Source organism: Chrysochloris asiatica, unplaced genomic scaffold (genome assembly GCF_000296735.1).
Source record: "Chrysochloris asiatica unplaced genomic scaffold, ChrAsi1.0 scaffold00558, whole genome shotgun sequence".
NCBI classification, from domain to species: Eukaryota; Metazoa; Chordata; class Mammalia; order Afrosoricida; family Chrysochloridae; genus Chrysochloris; species Chrysochloris asiatica.
In genome coordinates this window covers 460315-478558 of record NW_006409076.1, presented here as the reverse complement: position 1 = coordinate 478558, position 18244 = coordinate 460315, and positions in this window count along the sequence as shown.

Below are 18244 nucleotides of genomic sequence, written 5' to 3'. Positions count from 1 at the left end.
CTTCATCTCTCATACTTTGGACATATTGTCCAGAGGAAACAGTCGCTGGAGAAGGATGTCATGCTGGGTAAGGTGGAGGGTCAGAGAAAAAGAGGAAGACCCTTAAAGAAATGGATTGGCCAGGTGGCATCATTGATGGACTCAAGTGTGGCAGTGGTAGTGAGGTTGGCCCAGGATCGGACATTGTTTCGTTCTGCTGTGCATGGGGTCACTATGAGTTGGTTCCGACTCAATGGCACCTGACAACAACAATTTGCACTGATAAATTTTTAAAACATATATTTAAATGCCAAATTGCGTTTATAAACTTTTAATTTTTGGTTATGCTATTTTAATTCATATTTTCATAGCTATGCTTTTATTAAGTCTCTTTACAATATAAAGGAGCTCTGGTAGCATAGTGGTTATGAATCAGGCTGCAAGCCTCAAGGTCAGCAGTTCTAAACTAACAGGTGTTCTGTGGGAGAAAGATGAGGTCTTCTGCTCCTGCAAAGATTTACAACCTTGGAAACCTTGTACAGGGTTGCTATGAATTGAAACCGACTCCACGGCACATAGCCACCACCACCACAATATAAACCCTTCTTGGGCAGAAAGGGTCAATGATCAAGTCTACTGTTTGATGAATTGAAGCTCATCACAAATTTTAGTAAGTTACTCTCTACTAGCTGCAAAAAGCTGTAGATATAAAGACATCACCAAAACCTCTCCTCTTGATTGTTCTGTCAGTTTCTAATTTTCCTTATATACTTTAAAGATCTTCTAAAAGTGCTATGCATTTTAACTAGGCTAAAATTGACTTTACCTAGTAGTATAAGTTTATCATAGAATCAGAGATAAGTCTATGAAATTATCCTTTTAGAACATATTATCATTTAACACAATGCTTGGTCCCAAGGGAATGGTATATAAGACAGACAAGCTTTGATTGTCAGAATAATGGCTGTAATATATGGTGGCAATGGAAAAATGTTAGATGCAAATATATGTTGTGGGAGCTGGGAAACAGCCTGATCATCAGTTGGAAGCCCTAAGGACAAACATCAAAATAACTACATTTTGTCCCTGGTGTTAAAACCAGCATGTCCAAATGTGGCATGCCACTCAGAATTCACAATCGTGCAGCTGTGTAGACATAAGGAGAGGACTGGGTTATTTAGAACTAGCAAAAACATAGTTCTACTTTCCTATGGCTTCTCACAATAAATACCAAATTACTAGGTCTTTTATCAGTGAATAAGGAAGACCGTAGAAGAATTGATGCTTTTGTTATCATGTTGGAGGAGAATATTGAAAGTGCCATGGGCTGCCAAAAGAACCAATAGATCCATGTTGGAAGAAGTGCAGCCAGAGTGCTCCTTGGAGGCCAGGATGACCAAACTTCATCTCTAACACTTCGGACATATTGTCAGGGGGGACCAGTCACTGGAGAAGAATATGATGTTTGGTAGGGTGGAGGGTCAGAGAAAAAGAGGAAGATCCCAATGAGATGGATTGGCTAAGTGGCAGCATCGATGGACTCAAGCGTGGCAACAGTAGTGAGGTTGGCCCAGGTTTGGGCAGTGTTTCATTCTGCTGTGTATAAGATCACTATGAGTCGGTACTGACTTGATGGCACCTATCAACAACAACAACATAGAGATAAGCAATTCTCAAGTTGTGTCAGAATATACTGAAAATACATGACTATGTGTAAGGAAAATTTTTTCTTCTAAATTCAAAGATAGAATACATAGTCATTGTTTGGCATATTACAACATTAAACTCATGTTACGTGACCAAAATTTAGATAATTAATCTTGGTAAGAAACATTTCTTAAATCAATTTATTCTCACAATGGATTATAAAATATTTTATAATCCTGTGTGCACCCTGAAATGGCTCCATGCATTAGAAGTTTATTTGCCATGTAGAGAAGTGACAATAATGAAGCCAGAGTAAAAAATGTCAGATATACCCAGCGTCACAAAACCCAGAGATGGTTTTCCTGTTCATCTTTCCAGTAATTTTTTCCCCAGAGCTGATTGCAGAAAGAGTTAGTTCCTCATAACCAATGGCTTTTCTCTTTCTTCTTAAAAATTTTCACCAAGTTATTTTTTCTCAAATATTTCCTGTGTGGTTATTAAACTGAAAATTATACATAAGATTGCCAGAATAACAAATACAACTTATATTTCAGTTAATTTTATACATAAAGTTAGAGGAAATTCCCTGGCCATTTGAGCATCTTATGGACACGATGTTCTATTATTATGTGATATGCGGACTACTATTTCATTTCTTTTTGGTGTTCAAGAATGGGTAGAAGACAAAAGGAGTACAGGAAAAAAAACAAAAACAGAATGATCTTTAGCTTGCCACCTTAGAACTTTTTAACAACTATGGCGAACATTTTGGTACATGAAAGTTTGAAGCTGATGCTAGAATGAGTTATGTTTAATTAATTAATAGCTATATCACAGTGGCTAACAGAATCATATGGAATCAACCTGGCCAGATTTGCAGGCTCCAAACTTAAGTAGGTATTTATTCTTGTTCAGTCACTTAATATCTTGCCTCACACTTTCAATTGGTAAAATGGGGATTATATTAGTTCTTTCCAGCAAAATGAAATAATACATATGACAACTATTAGAAAAGTGTCTGACTTAAGAAAATAACTTAATGTGAGTTACTACTCTCATTATTATTATTTTTGACTGAATATCCATTAAGTGTCTGTCAATATGAGGAATAAGGAAGAAGCGTAATGCCTTTAGGTCCGTGTTATCAACAATCTTCACTGTTCCTTGTTCTGTTTAAACAACTGCCTCTTGGTCCATGTACAGGTTCCTAATGAGCATGTTGTCCATAGTTTGTCATGATTCACACAATCAAAAGCCTTTGCATAGTGAATAAAGCACAGGTAATAATCTTTCTAGTATAGTCTGCTGTCAGCCAACATCCATCTGATATTAGCAATGATATCTCTCATTACACATGCACTTTGGAAACCAGCTGCAACATTTGGAAGGTCTCTGCCAATACACGTTTGCAGCCATTTTTGTATTAGCTTTAGTAAAACTTTACTCACATGGAATATCAATGATATCATCCTATGGTTTCCACATTCCATTGGGTCACCTCTCTTTGGAATCGACACAAATATATTGCTATTCCAATAAGTTGGCTGATAGTTAGTTGTCTTTAAATTTCTTGATATAGATGAGTGAGTGCCTCTTGTGCCATATCAGTTTGTTGAAACATTTCAAATTGTATTCCATCAACTCCTGGTGCTTTGTTCTTTGACTATGTCTTAAACGCACCTTGGAATTCTTCCTTCAGGTTCATTGGCTCTTGATCATATGCTATCTCTTCAAATAGTCGAATTGTTGTTGTTGTTGTTGTTGTTAAGTGCTGTCGAGTCGGTTCCGACCCATAGCGACCCAGTACAGGGTTTCCGAGGGTGTAAATCCTTACGGGAGTAGAAAGCCTCATCTTTCTCCCGCGGAGCAGCTGGTAGTTTCGAACCGCTGACCTTAAGGTTCGCAGCCTGATTCGTAACCACTACGCTACCAGAGCGACCATTTTTTCTTAGTAGAGTGACTCTGTATTCCTTCCTCTTCTTTTGATACTTTCTGCATCTTTCGTTAATTTTCCCAGAGAATCCTTCAATACCACAAGACGAGGGCTCAATTTTTCCTTCATTTACCTCAGCTTACAACCCCGTCACACACCTTTCTTAATTTGAAACCATTCAGTGTTCCCAAGTTCTGTTCGAACAACTGCCTCTTGGTCCATGTACAGATTCCTCATGAGCAAAATTAAATATTGTGCAATACTCATACTTCACAATGAAGTCTAGACTTGATATTTTCTTCAGTTCCCCAGCTTGAGAAATGCTGAGCATGTTCTTTGTTTTTGGCTTTCTGACTCCAGAACTTTGCACATCTTGTTGTAATATTTGACTTTATCTTTTCAAGCTGAACTTTGAAATTTTTTGTTCAGCTCTTGTACCTCTTCATTTCTTCCATTTGCTTTAACATCTTTATATTGGAGAGCAAGTTTCAGTGTCTCTTCTGACATCCATGTTGACCTTTTCCTTCTTTCTTGTTGTCTTAATGACTTTTTGTTTTCTTCCTGCATAATGTTCTTGATGCCATCACACAACTCCCCTGCTCTTCGGTCTTTAGTATTTAATGTATCAAATCTGATCTTCCAATGATCCCTAAATTCAGTTGGGATATATTCAAGGTCATATTTTGGCTCTCATGGACTTGTTTCCATTTTCTTCAGCATCAGTTTGAATTTACTTATGAACAATTGATGGTCTGTTCCACAATCTGCCCCTGGCCTTGTTTTGACTGATGATACTGAGCTTTTCCATGATCTCTTTCTGTATATGTAGCCAATTTGATTTCTGTATATTCCATTTGGTAAGGTCCATGAGTATAGTAGTCTCTTATGCTTTCTAAAGAAGGTATTTGAAATGAACAAATCATTAATTTTGCAGAATTCTATCACATGATCTCCAGCATCATTTCTATCAGCAAGGTCATATTTTCCAACTATTGATCCTTTTTCTTTGCTCACAACCTTTGGTTTCCAATCACCAGTAATGATCAATAAATCTTGATTGAATGTTTGATCAATTTCAGATTGAAGAAGTTGGTAGAATGCTTTTACTTCATCCTCACTGGTATTAGTTGTTGGTGCATAAATTTAAATAATAATGGTATTAACTGGTCTTCCTTGTAAGCACATGAACATTATTCTATCATAGACATCAGGATTGCAGGAAGACTAATTAACAACCTGCCATATGCAGATGATACAACCTTGCTTGTTGGAAGTGAAGAGGACTTATAATATTTACTGATGAAGATCAAAGAGCACAGCCTTCAGTATGGATTGCATCTCAGTGTAAAGAAAACAAAAATCCTCATCACTGGACGAATAAACCACATTCTTAACAATGGAGAAAAGATTGAAGTTTTCAAAGACTTCATTCTTCTTGGATCAACTATCAACACTCATGGAAGCATCAGTCAAGAGATCAAACGATGTATTGCATTAGGCAAATCTGCTGCACAAGACCTTTTTAAAGTGCTGAAGAGCAAAGATGTCAGCTTGAGGATTAAGGTGCCACCTGACCCAAGTTATGGTATTTTTAGTAACCTCATATGGTTGCAAAAGCTGGACAGTGAATAAGGAAGACCATAGAAGAATTGATGCTTTTGAGTTGGGGTGTTTGAGAATAATATTGAAAGTGCCATGGGCTGCCAAAAGAACCAACGGATCTGTGCTGGAAGAAGTGTAGCCAGAGTGTTCCTTGGAGGCCAAGATGGCCAAACTTCATCTCTCGTACTTCAAACATATTGTCAGGAGGGACCAGTCTCTGTAGAAGGATATCATGTTTGATATGGTGGAGGATCAGAGAAAAAGAGAAAGACCCCCATCGAGATGGATTGGCAAAGTGGTAGTATCAATGGGCTCTGTGGCAACGATTGTGAGATTGGCCCAGGATCAGGCAGTGTTTCATTTTGTTGTACATAAGGTCGCTATGAGTTGGTACCATCTCAATGGCACTTAAAAACAATAACCACAACCTGAGTTTGAGAAATGCTGAGTGTGTTATTCCCTTTTGGTTTTCTAACTCCCTGTTTGCACATTTCATTACAATATTTGACTTTGTCTTCTATGTTGTTGTTGTTATGTGCCGTCGAGTCAGTTCCGACCCATAGAAACCCTGAAGAGGGTTTCCAAGGCTGTAAACCTTTACAGGAGTAGAAAGCCTCCTCTTTCTCCTGCGGAGCCCCTGGTAGTTTGGAACTGCTGACTTTGTGGTTCGTAGCCTGATTCATAACCACTACGCTACCAGAGCTCCTTAGTTGAGTTGACCTTTAAAATTTTCTGTTCAGCTCTTGTACCTCCTCATTTCTTCCATGTGCTTTAGCATCTATATGCTGGAGAGCAAGTTTCAGAGTCTCTTTTGACATCCATTTTGGTCTTTTCCTTTTCTCATCTTTTGGATGACCTTTTGCTTTCTCCCTGTATGATATTGTTGGCATCCCATAACTTTTCTTGTCTTTAGTCTTTAGTGTCGAATTCATTAAATCTGTTCTTTAGATGATCCCTAAATTTATGTGGGATATATTCAAGGACATATTTTGGCTGTCATGGACTTGTTTACATTTTCTTTAACTGCATTCTGAACTTGCATATGGCAATTGATGGTCTGTTTCACAGTCTGTGTCTGGTCTTGTTTTGGTTGATGATATGGAACTTTCCTACCATTTGTTTCTTCAGATATAGTCAATTTGATTTCTGTGTATTAGTTCTGGAAAGGTTCATGAGCATAGTTGTCTTTTATGCCATTTAAAAAAGATATTTGCATTGAACAAATCACTGGTTTTGCAAAATTGTATCATGTGATCTCCAGCATAGTTTCTGACACCAAGGCCATATTTTTCAATGACTGATCCTTACCTTTTGTTTCCAACCTTTACATTCCAATCACAAGCAATTATCAATACATCTTGATTGCATCTTTGGTCATTTTCAGACTGAAGACCATAATAGAATTCTTCAATTTCATCATCAGTAACTTTAGTGGTTGGTGTGTAAATTGAGTAATGGTGATTTTAACTGGTCTTTCATGTAGGTGTATGGATATTATCCGATCACAGACAGCATTGTACTTCATGACTCATCTTATTGTTGATAAAGTGATGCCATTCTTCTTCAATTTGTCATTGTCAGCATAATAATGTGATTGTCAGATTTCAAATGGCCAATATCAGTCCATTTCAGCTCGCCAATGCCCTGGATATCTATGTTTATGAGTTCTATTTCGTTTTTGACAATTTCCAATTTTCTTACATTCATACTTCATACATTCCATGTTCTGATTATTAATGGATGTTTACAGCTGTTTCTCTTCATTTTGAGTTGTGCCCCATCAGCAAATGAAGGTTCCAAGGACTTTACTCTATTCGCATCATCATGGTCAACTTTACTTTGAGGAGGTAGCTTTTCCCCAGTCATATTTTGAGTGACTTCCATTATGAGGGTCACATCTTCCATCACTATATCTGACAGTGTTCCACTGCTTATCATAAGGTTTTCAGTGACTAAATGTTTTAAAGTATTCTGTCTCTCCTTCTTCCTTGTCTGTCTTTTTCTGGAAACTCATCTTAAATTTGTCCACCCTGGGGGACCCTGCTGGTATTCAAAATACCTTTGGCATACTTCCAAAATAACAGCAATACACAAGTTACCACAGTATGACAAACTGACAGATGAGTGGTGGAACTGACAGATGAGTTCTTGATATTAATATCACAGATTAATGAGTATTTCTCAAATCTTGGTTTCACATTCTTCTTCAGCATCTAGAGATTCTCAAATTAATTGCTTAGCATGCATACTGAATAAGTATAGTGAAGGGATACAATGGTGACACACACCTTTCTTGATTTTAAACAACATAATATCCCCTTATTCTTTTCAAAGGACTGCCTTTTGGTCTCTGTACAGTTTCCACATGAGTATAATTAAATATTCTGGAATTCCTATTCTTCCCAATGCTATACATAATTTACTATAATTCACACAGCTAAATGCATACTCAATAAAGCAGAGCTAAACTACTTTCGGCATTATTTGCTTTCCACCAAGATCCATCTGACGTCAGCAGTGATATCCTTTTTCCCATTCCTTTTGTGAATCTGGCTTGAATTTCTGGGAGTTTCCTGTTAATGTATTGCTAAGACTATTTTTAATTATCTTCAGTAAACTTTTGCTTGTACCTGATATTAATAAAATTTATAGTTATTTCCACAGATTGAACACAAGTAAGGATTTCTTCCTCTGGTTGGCCATGTAGTTGGATTCCAAATTTCTTCCCATAGATGGGTGACTATCTCTTAACTGCATTTGTTTGTTGAAATATTTCAATTGGTATTCTGTTAATTCTTGGTGTTTTGTGTTTTTTTCTCCTGTAGCTTGGACTTTTTCCATCAATACCATTAGTTCTTGATCATATACTGCATCCTCAAATTTCTTTCTTTTTTTGTTCCCATAGATTCTTCAAAGTTGCAACTTGAGGTTGTGATTTTTCTTCTGTTATTTTACTTGAGAAATGCTGAGCATGTTCTTTTCTTTGTGTTTTCTAGCTACTGGTCATTATAAATTTCATTATAATATTTTACTTTGTCTTCTTTTTCTGTCCTTTGAAATATTTTGTTCAATGCCTTTAGTACATCATTTCTTCCATTTGCTTTGTTGTTGTTACGTGCCGTGGAGTTGGTTCTGACTCACAGCGACCCTGTACAGGGTTTCTGAGGCTATAAATCTTTACAGGATCAGAAAGCTTCATCCATATTTCTCCTGCATAACAGCTGGCAGTTTCAAACTGCTGGCTGTGAGGTTAGCAGCCTGATTCATAACCATTCTAAATTCAGCCTTCAGTATGGATTGCATCTCAATGTAAAGAAAACAAAAATCCTCACCACTGGACCAATAATCAACATTTTTATCAATGGAGAAAAGATTGAAGTTGTCAAGGACTTCGTTCTTCTTGGATCAACTATCAGCACTCATGGAAGCAGCAGTCAAGAAACCAGATGGCGTATTACATTAGGCAAATGTGCTGCACAAGACCTTTTAAAAGTGTTTAAGAGCAAAGATGCCAGCTTGAAGACTAAGGAGAACCTGACCCAAGTCATGGTATTTGCAATAACCTCATATGCATGCGAAAGCTGGACAGTGAATAAGGAAGACCATAAAGAATTGATGCTTTTGAGTTATGGTGTTAGAGGAGAATATTGAAAGTGTCATGGGTTGCCAAAAGAACCAACAGGTCTGTGTTGGAAGAAGTGCAACCAGAGTGCTCCTTGGAGTCCAGGATGGCCAAACTTCATCTCTCATACTTCAGATATATTATCAGGAGGGACCAGTCACTGGAGAAGGATGTCATGTTTGAAAGGGTGGAGGGTTAGAGAAAAATAGGAAGTCCCCCATCGAGATGGATTGACGAAGTGGCAGAATCAATGGGCTCAAGCGTGGCAACATTGGTGAGGTTGACCCAGGATCAGGCAATGTTTCTTTGTGCTATGCACAGGGTCGCTATCAGTCGATGCTGACTCGATAGCACCTAACAACAACAACAACAACTCTGTGGTCAAGAGTAAGTTTGAGAGTCTCTTTGGATGTTCGTTTTGGTCTTTTCTTTCTTTCACTAAAGATTTTTTTATTTTTTTTTATTTTTTATGTGAACGTTTACATGGGAGAACATCAGCTTTACATTCATCCTATCTTATTTTGTTTCATTGCAATGATTACAATCCCTTGCATGCATTATCAAACAATCATACAGCACACCCCTCGAGCCTACCCCTCAGCCATCAACAGACAGACCCTCTACCTCCTTGAGTACAGAGTCCCCAGCTGCTCCATCTCCCTATGTCATTGTCTCTGCCTCAATATCTGGTATCACTGTTTCTCTGGATAGGGTCCTGCACTCTGCTCTTTTCCCTTGATGGTCCCAGGGACCTCTACTCCTGGACTGCAAAATCAACCACTCCTCTCCTTTTGTTATAAAACATCTACCTTAAACATTTCCAACACTCACAGTCAGTCCTGATAGCAATCATTCACTATTGTCACTAAAGATCTTTTATGAAGCTCTGATAGTATAGAGGTTATGAGTTGGGCTGCTGACCTCAAGGTCACTAGTTCAAAACTACCAGCTGTTTCACTGGGGAAAGATGAGGGTTTCTACTCCCATAAAGATTTACAGCCTCAGAAACCCTATACAGGGTTGCTATGAGTAAGAACCAACTCCATGGCACATCACATCCACCACCAAAAATCTACTGTTTTCTTCATGTATGATGCCTCAAATGTCATCCCAAAAGTTATTTGGTCTTTGTTCATTACTGTTCAATATATCAAATATCTTATGTTTTTTAAATTATTGTTCATGTTGTTTTTTGAATTTTTTTTTTTATTGTGTCTTAGATAAAAGGTTAGAGAGCAAATTGGTTTGCCATTCAATAACTGATTCATATTTTTTGTTCAATTGATTGCAATCCCTACAACGTAACAGCCCTCTTCCACTTCCTCCCAGTGTTTGCTATTTCTATTCATCCTTTTTCCATCACTTACTGCCTTCTGAACTTTGTAGCTGTTTTGGGGTGTCATAGAGTCTGCTCCAACTCATAGCAACCCTATGCACAACAGAACAAAACATTGCCATTCTCACAATTCTTTTTATGCTTGACAAAATTATGGAGCTATTCATAATGCCTTCATCTTCCAGTACTATATCCGAAAATGTTATGTTGCTATTCATAAGTTTATCAGTAGCTAAGCATTCAGAGTTAACCTGCCTCTCTCTCTTCCTAGTCTGTCTTAGTTGGGAAGCTCAGTTAAAACCTGTCCACCATGGATGACTCTGGTTGGTTTGTTGGTTATGTGCTGTGGAGTCGATTCTGACTCATAGTGACCCTGTACAGGGTTTCTGAACCTGTAAATCTTTACAGGAGCATAAAGCCTTATCTTTCTCATACAGAACAACTGGTAGTTTCCAACTGTTGAATTTGTGGTTTACAGCCTGATTTGTAACCACTACGATGACTCTACTGATATTTAAATACTGGTGGCATAGCTTTCAGCATCACTGCAGCATACAAGCTACCACATTATGACCAACTGGCAGACAAGTGGTGGTTCTGACCTTTATCCCTGGCCAAAAGCCGCCCTTTAGATCTCCTATTGTTGATTATTCTGAAAAGTGTGTATCTCCTTAGCATTACTGTTCACATTATACATGATCTGTCTATAATTTGCCTGAATGTTGAGTCACAGGGTAAGTTAGTTTTTGGTCTGAAAGGTTTCTAAGGGTTTCTATAATCTCAGGGGTTTCACCTTTCTCTATCAGATCACTAAGCTTGGTCTTTTCATTATTTTAAGCTTTGCTTCACATATTTCTCGACTCTGTCCAGGGACTCTAATCCTTTTAAGAGTAGTCAGTCTAGGAGCGGAGGTCCCTGGGACCATCAAGGGAGAAGAGCGGAGAGTGGTACCCTACCCAGAGAAGTAGTGACGCCAGAGATGGGGGCAGAGACATTGACCTGGAGAGATGAAGTAGTTGGGAACTTTAGACACAGAGAAGGAGAGGGGCTGTGTGCTGACAACTGGAGGCAGGCTTGCAGTGTATACCCTTTGGTTGGTTGATGATGCATGGAGGGGATTATAACCATGGCAATGAACAGTATAACGATAGGATGAATGCAAAACTAATGTTCTCCCATGTAAACTATCACACAATTCACAATTATATATATATGTAAAGAGTAGTCCGCATTGGTAGGCAGGTAGTCTAAGCCTTCTGGTCTCAGGTTTGTGGAGACTAGGGTTCATGTGGTCATTTAGTCTTTTGTTTTCTTGCATCTTTGATTTTATTCACTGTTCTTTGATTCACATGGAGAGAGATATCAATGGTTGCATCTTAGAAGAATGCTCACAAGCTTTTATCAAAGTAGGGTATAGAATTTCACTTTTGTGAACAATGTTATGCCTATTGACCTTGGTGTTCCTTGGGACTATGGTCCTGAGCCCTCAGGCCCAGCAATTTATTCCCTCAAAGAGTTTAATTATAGTTAAAAAGTGTTCATAACTTTGCCCTCTGTGTGCTCTACTACGTTCCTGGATATATTTACAGCACATGTAAATACATATGTAGAAAAAAATATTTGTCGAATCTGTATTTATGAGGAGGCTTCAAAAAGTTTGTGGAAATATTTCAAGTCTACTTTTCTACAAACTTTTTGAAGCCCTCTCATTTTTGTGAATATATCCTTGTTTGCCTTGACATTCTGCTTAGATTGAGTAAAGCCTGTTCTTAAGGGGAAGTTGAAGAAAATTAAAATATATCCGTGAGAGCCAAAGTATGACCTTAAGACCATGAGAGTCAAATTATGACCTTGAGATTATCTCACCTGGCTTTCCATCTATTTTTGAGATGGTCTATAAATTCAGATGGGATATACTCAATGTTAAACTTTGGTTCTTATGAACTTGTTCGACTTGTCTTCAACTTTAACTTGTACTTATGTGTAAGCAATTGATGTTCAACATTTTTGATAGTAATAGAAAATATTTTAAGGGAAAAACAATTTTCTTCTCTTAAGTAACAATTTGAAATTTAAATGCTCAACATGTTTAAACAAGGAAAGAGATAGGATCTTTTGTAAACAGTTTTAGAAGCCTTTGGATATGAAATTTGGATGACATATCAAGAGCCTTTCAAATAAATTACCTAGCTTTCTATTTCACATGTAGACAATACATTCAAGAATTGAATTTTAAAATGTAGTTTTCATTTGATATTTCCAGCATCTATATCATGATATTAATATAAAATCATAAGAAAACATGATGCTTATATGAGGAAGCTTAAAAAAATTCATGGAAAAATTATATTGTCTTTCAATTCCACTTGCCCATGAAATTTTGAAATCCTCTCATATAAATATCAAAGGATAGATAATAATAAATTAATATAATCATATGATATAATAAACACATAATGTGTAAAATACATATTAAATATGTAGGGTAAGTTATAAAACTATCTTCATAGTAGAATATCAAGGAAATAATTAAAATACACATTAAAAAATAAAAGAAGAAAATACATTACAATGTTAATGGTGATTATTTATGAGTAATTTAAGTTTATGAATAACTTTCTTATTTTCTAGGGATGTTGTTGTTGGTAAGTGCTGTCGAGTTAGTCACAACTCATAGAGACCCTCAGTAGAGTTTCTACTGATTGAGACCCTGTATAGGGTTTCCAAGGAATGGCTGTTGAGCTTGAAATGTCAACCTTGTGGTTCAAACCGACTTTGCAGTCCAGCGCATTAACCCACAGGACTCCTTGCCAGGGTAGGAGATCTTAATTAGAAGCATTTTGCTGTTATCTTCAAATTTATTTTTTGAGTGTTTTTTCAATAAATTGTCAATCACAATTCAGTTGTTTTATATATCTAAAATGCTCTCTTATTTATATTATTGCCAGTCAGATATCCTTGTCAGACCATCTGTCACTCTTTTTTTTTTTTTTTTTTGGTCAATATTTAAGTAATTACTTGTCTGGGAAAAAGTCTTTTGTTATCCTGTTTTACTTAGATGTTCTTCAAGCTGGTTACTATGAACTACTGTTTTATAGCAGAATGCACTTTTCTTCTCTTCAACACTTGTGAGTCCCAGGATGTGCCTGTGACTGAAACTTTTTATTCAAATAGGATCGCACCCCTTCTTCCATCTCCTCATTCACCTGCCCTGTTTGTTCTACTGCAAGCTCCTCAAAAAATTCAGAAGTAGTGATTTCTATTATTTTAGTAGCTTAGACTTTAGCACAACTGCACAGCTCCAGAAGGCCCACTACTTTACAGCCAGACCTTCAGAAAGAAATCCTGAAAGAAGACTAACTGCATGTATGTGGATTACACTAACTCTAGAGTCTACTTCCATATATTATGAGGAGTATATACTCTGAAAATTACAGAACAGGTTTCCCATCACCACTGGACTTCTATCATTTTTCTTGATCTATACAGGACTCTAAAGGCAAAAGTTCTTCCCATCTGCTAAATCTGGGATTGAGAAAGGAATAAGATCTCACATGTTGGACAGACAACAACAGCCAACCAAAGTGTGCTACAGGAAGAAATAACCTCTTTTCTACATTATAACTTAAGATGGTAAGGTATCATCAGTGTAAAACATTATACACTTGAATTGCTTTCTTTTGCAGAATAGCCTTCCTTTGTTCTTGATATGTTCCAATCTTGGAGGCTTGATTGAAGTAGTATAACAAAGCAATTTTGTATTTTTATATCATTGCTGAGGTTCTTGTTTTTCTATTCTAATGATATAGCTTTCCTCTTGAGTAGGTGAGAATGAAAGAAATCCTTTCAGCAAGCTGTGATAAAGAAACACAAGCTGTGCATCTATCACTTTTACTAACCTGTTGCTCTATCATGAACCTTCCTTAGGAAATACCTGCTTGCTATTAAGTTCTGCACTGTACCTACAAAATACAAGCAAGAGATAAAATCGTTGATTTATCTATGCTTGCATGACAGTGCCTTTGCATTTCCTATATTTATTATAGCATTCACTGTATTTAGATATTATAACCTAGCCCTGGTGGCACAGGGTTTAATGTACAACTTTCTACCCAACACTCACCAGTTTTGAGCACTTCAGTGGGTCTGTGGGAGAAATATGTGTCAATCTACTTCCTTTAAGATTACAACTTTGCTACCATTACATGCAGTTCCCAAATTATGAACAAATTCTACATGTCTTAGTACATAGTATATCATGCAACTTTCTATGTATCAAAAATTAAAGAAATACTTTCAGATAAACTAAAACATCTCTAATATAATATAATAAAAATAATAACATTTGGATGCATGTTACAAAAGAGTCCCTGTTTGTTATTAGTAACCTCTGGTAGCGTAGTAGTTACGAATCGGGCTGCGATCCTTAAGGCCAGCAGTTCGAAACTACCAGCCACTCCATGGGAGAAGGATGAGGCATTCTGCTCCCGTAAAGATTTACAGCCTCGGAAACCCTCTACAGGGTCACTATGGGTCAGAACCGACTCAACGGCACTTAACAACAACAATATGGCTCTATAGAAGTTCTGGTAACATGGATACTAGATGGGCTGCCAACTTCAAGTTCAGTAGTTCGAAACTATCAGCAGTTCCATGTGAGATAGATGAGGTATTCTGCTTCCATAAAGATTTACAGCCTCAGAAACCCTGTGCAGGGTCACTAGGAGTCAGAACCGACTCCACGGTACTTAATAACAACAAAATATGGCTTTATGGAGTCCTGATGTGGTGCTCTGGGTTAATGCACTTGACCGAAAGATCAGAGGTTCAGGCTCACCAGCCGCTTCTTGGAACCACCCCTATACAGGATCTCTATGAGTAGGAACTGACTCAACAGCGCTTAACAATATGACTTTATGGGGGTGGTTTGTAACTCCATGTTGAAAAAAAGTTAAACATTAGTAACCAGGAATATTCTATATTAAAAATTTTAATCAAGGATTTCATTTTGCTGTTAGGTGCCATCAAGTCGGTACCAACTCATAGCGACCCTATGTACAACAGAACAAAACACTGCCCGGTCAAGGGTTAACAACACAATTGTTGCCACACTTAAGACCACTCTGCCAATCCATCTCGTTGAGAGTTTTCCTCTTTTTCTCCGACCCTCAACTTTACCAAATATGATATTCCTCTCCAGTAACTAACTGGTCCCTTGTGACAATATGTTCAAAATATACTGACTGAAGTCTGGTCATATGGCCTCCAAGGAGAACTCCCGCTGCACTTTTCCCAACACAAATCTGTTTATTATTTTGGAAGTCCATGGTACTTTCAATTTTCTCTTCCAGCACCATAACTCAAAGGCAGCAATTCTTCTACAGTCTTCCTAACTCAATGTCCAACTTTCGCATGCATATGCGGTAATTAAAAATATCATGGCTTGGCTCAGGTGCACCTTAGTCCTCAAGCTGATATCTTTGCTCTTCAATGCTTTAAAAAGGTCTTGTGTAGCAGATTTGTGTAATGCAATATATAGTTTGATTTCTTGACTGCTGCTTCCCTGAGTGTTGATAGTTGATCCAAGAAGAATGAAGTCCTTGACAACTTCAGTATTTCTTCATTGATAAGAATATTGTTTATTGGTCCAACAGTGAGGATTTTTGTTTTCTTTACATTGAGATGCAATCTATATGGAAGGCTGTTGTCTTTGATCTTCATCAGTAAGTATTGTAAGTCCTCTTCACTTTTAGCAAGCGAAGTTACATCATCTGCATTTCACAGGTTGTTAATGAGTCTTCCTGCAATCCTGATGTCATGTTTTTCTTCATATAACCCAGCTTCTCTGATTATTTGCTCAGCATACAGGTTGAATAAGTATGGTGAAAGAATACTAACTTTTCACACACCTTTGCTAATTTTAAACTATGCAGTGTTCCCATGTTCTGTTTGAACAACTGCCTCTTGGTCTATGTACAGGTTCCACATGAGAACAGTTAAGTGTTCCAGAATACTCATACTTAGCAATGTTGTCCTTAGATTGTCATGATCTACACAACCAAAGGCCTTTGAATAATCAATAAAGCAAACATAAACATCTTTCTGGTATTCTCTGCTTTCAGCCAGCATCCATCTGATGTCAGCAATCATATCCCTCATCCTACATCCTCCTTTGAATCTGGCTTGAACCTCTGGAAATTTTCTGTCAATGTATGGTTGCAGCCATTTATGTATTACCATTAGTAAAACTTTACTTGCATGGTATATCACTCCAAACCAAAAGGGGGAAAATGAATTACAGAATTTCACATTGTTAATCACTCTAGAATTTCTGGAGTGATGAAGGATAGAGGAACCCCTAAAATGATTGTTCATCTTTAAAACCTACAACTGCTTTATAAGTTTTATGAAAGATTTCAATTTGTATTCCATCAATTTCTTCTGTATTTTTCTTTGCCAATGCCTTCAGTGCATCTTGGAATTCTTCCTTCAGTAGCCTTGGCTCCTGATCATATGCCACCTATTGAAATGCTTTGAACATTCTGTTTTTTTAGGGCTTAATTTTTTTTTTTAATGTTTTATTGTGAATGATGTGATAGTTTACACAGGAGAACATTAGTTTTACATTTATCCTATCGTATATCGTTTCATTGCCATTGTTATAATCCTCTCCATGCATTGTCAACCAACCAAAGGTTATACACTGCAAGCCTGTACCCTGGTCGTCAGCACACAACCCGTCTCCCTCTCTGGGTTTAGATTCCCTAGCCACTCCATCTTTCCAAGTCATCGTGTCTGCCTCCATCTCTGGCATCACTGTTCTCTAGGTAGGGTCCCACACTCCACTCTTGTCCCTTAATAATCCCAGGGACCTCTGCTCCTGGACTGCAAAGTCAATCACTCCCCTCCTTTTGCTACAAAATGTCTACCTTTACATTTTCAACCCTCACAGTCAGTCCTGATAACAATTTATTCATTATTATACCACAAAAGACCTATCCACACTTCCTTTCATCAGCCCCTGCAGACTCAGTGGAGATTCTACCTTCCTCTGCACCCTCTGGATCTAGGCTCCCTCTTGAAAGGTGTAAGCCAGTCACTTCTTGCCAGTGTAGTCACCCCATTTAGGGTAGTCAATGTTCAGTTTGCCCATTCCTGTCTACTCTGTGTATGGAGGGGGTGGGAATGGTCCTCGCTGTAAAGATTTGTTCCATTTTTTGAGCTACTGCATTTATAGGTGTAGGTCAAGTTCATCAAATTGTATCAGATTGCTCTTTTTTTTTTTTTTTCCCTCTTCTTTCTTCTTCTAGTTGAGCTCTGATCATTCAGTCATTGAAGCCAGGTCAAGTGGGTATTATCTGCAAGTGTGGGTGTTCTTATGCATATGCCCTCTCTTCTTATCAGCTGGATGCTTCACTCTCCACTCTAGTCCTCTGTGGCTATGTCACTGACTCTGGACCCCAAAGTCCCCAGGTCTTGCCACACTGCTGACCAACCAGGTTTCAACCCGGGTTCACGGGAGTCTATTGAACATTGTAGGACTTAGTTCGCAGCTTCATTGCTGTTTTTCTTTCACTTCCCCTTATCGGTGATGAATGTGGTTACCAATCAGAGTGCATGTCTACTCGTGTAGTCTCATTGAGTCTTAGTCTTGGAAGGGGGTTTGCCCTGAGGGGACCCGATGACTAGCCTTGATGTCTCCTGGGTGAACAACTTGCTTGTTCTTGTAGTAATCAGTTGGACTGCCATTATTGTTTTGTATTTTTCCTCTTGGTTGATCTTTCAAGAAATATCTTCTGTTCTTTTAGCCATCCCAGGCTAGTCTGTTTGTCATTTGAAGTGGAAATGAAATGTCCCACCTTAGAAGATTCTGGATGGGGTTCAGGATTCCACCTATGATCTTATATATGCAGGAAGCCTCCTTCACTGGGCACATCATAGCCCCATTTAAGGTATTCCAATTAGTTATAGGCAGAAGATGAACTTGCAAGCTTTCTATGGTGATATTACTGGCTATTCACTTCTCTCCCCCTCAAATGTCTATTTTATGATTGTATGCCAAGGAAAACCAAGATTCAAAAGGCAGCCATGCATCTTAATATTATTTCCCCCCTTTTGCCCATTC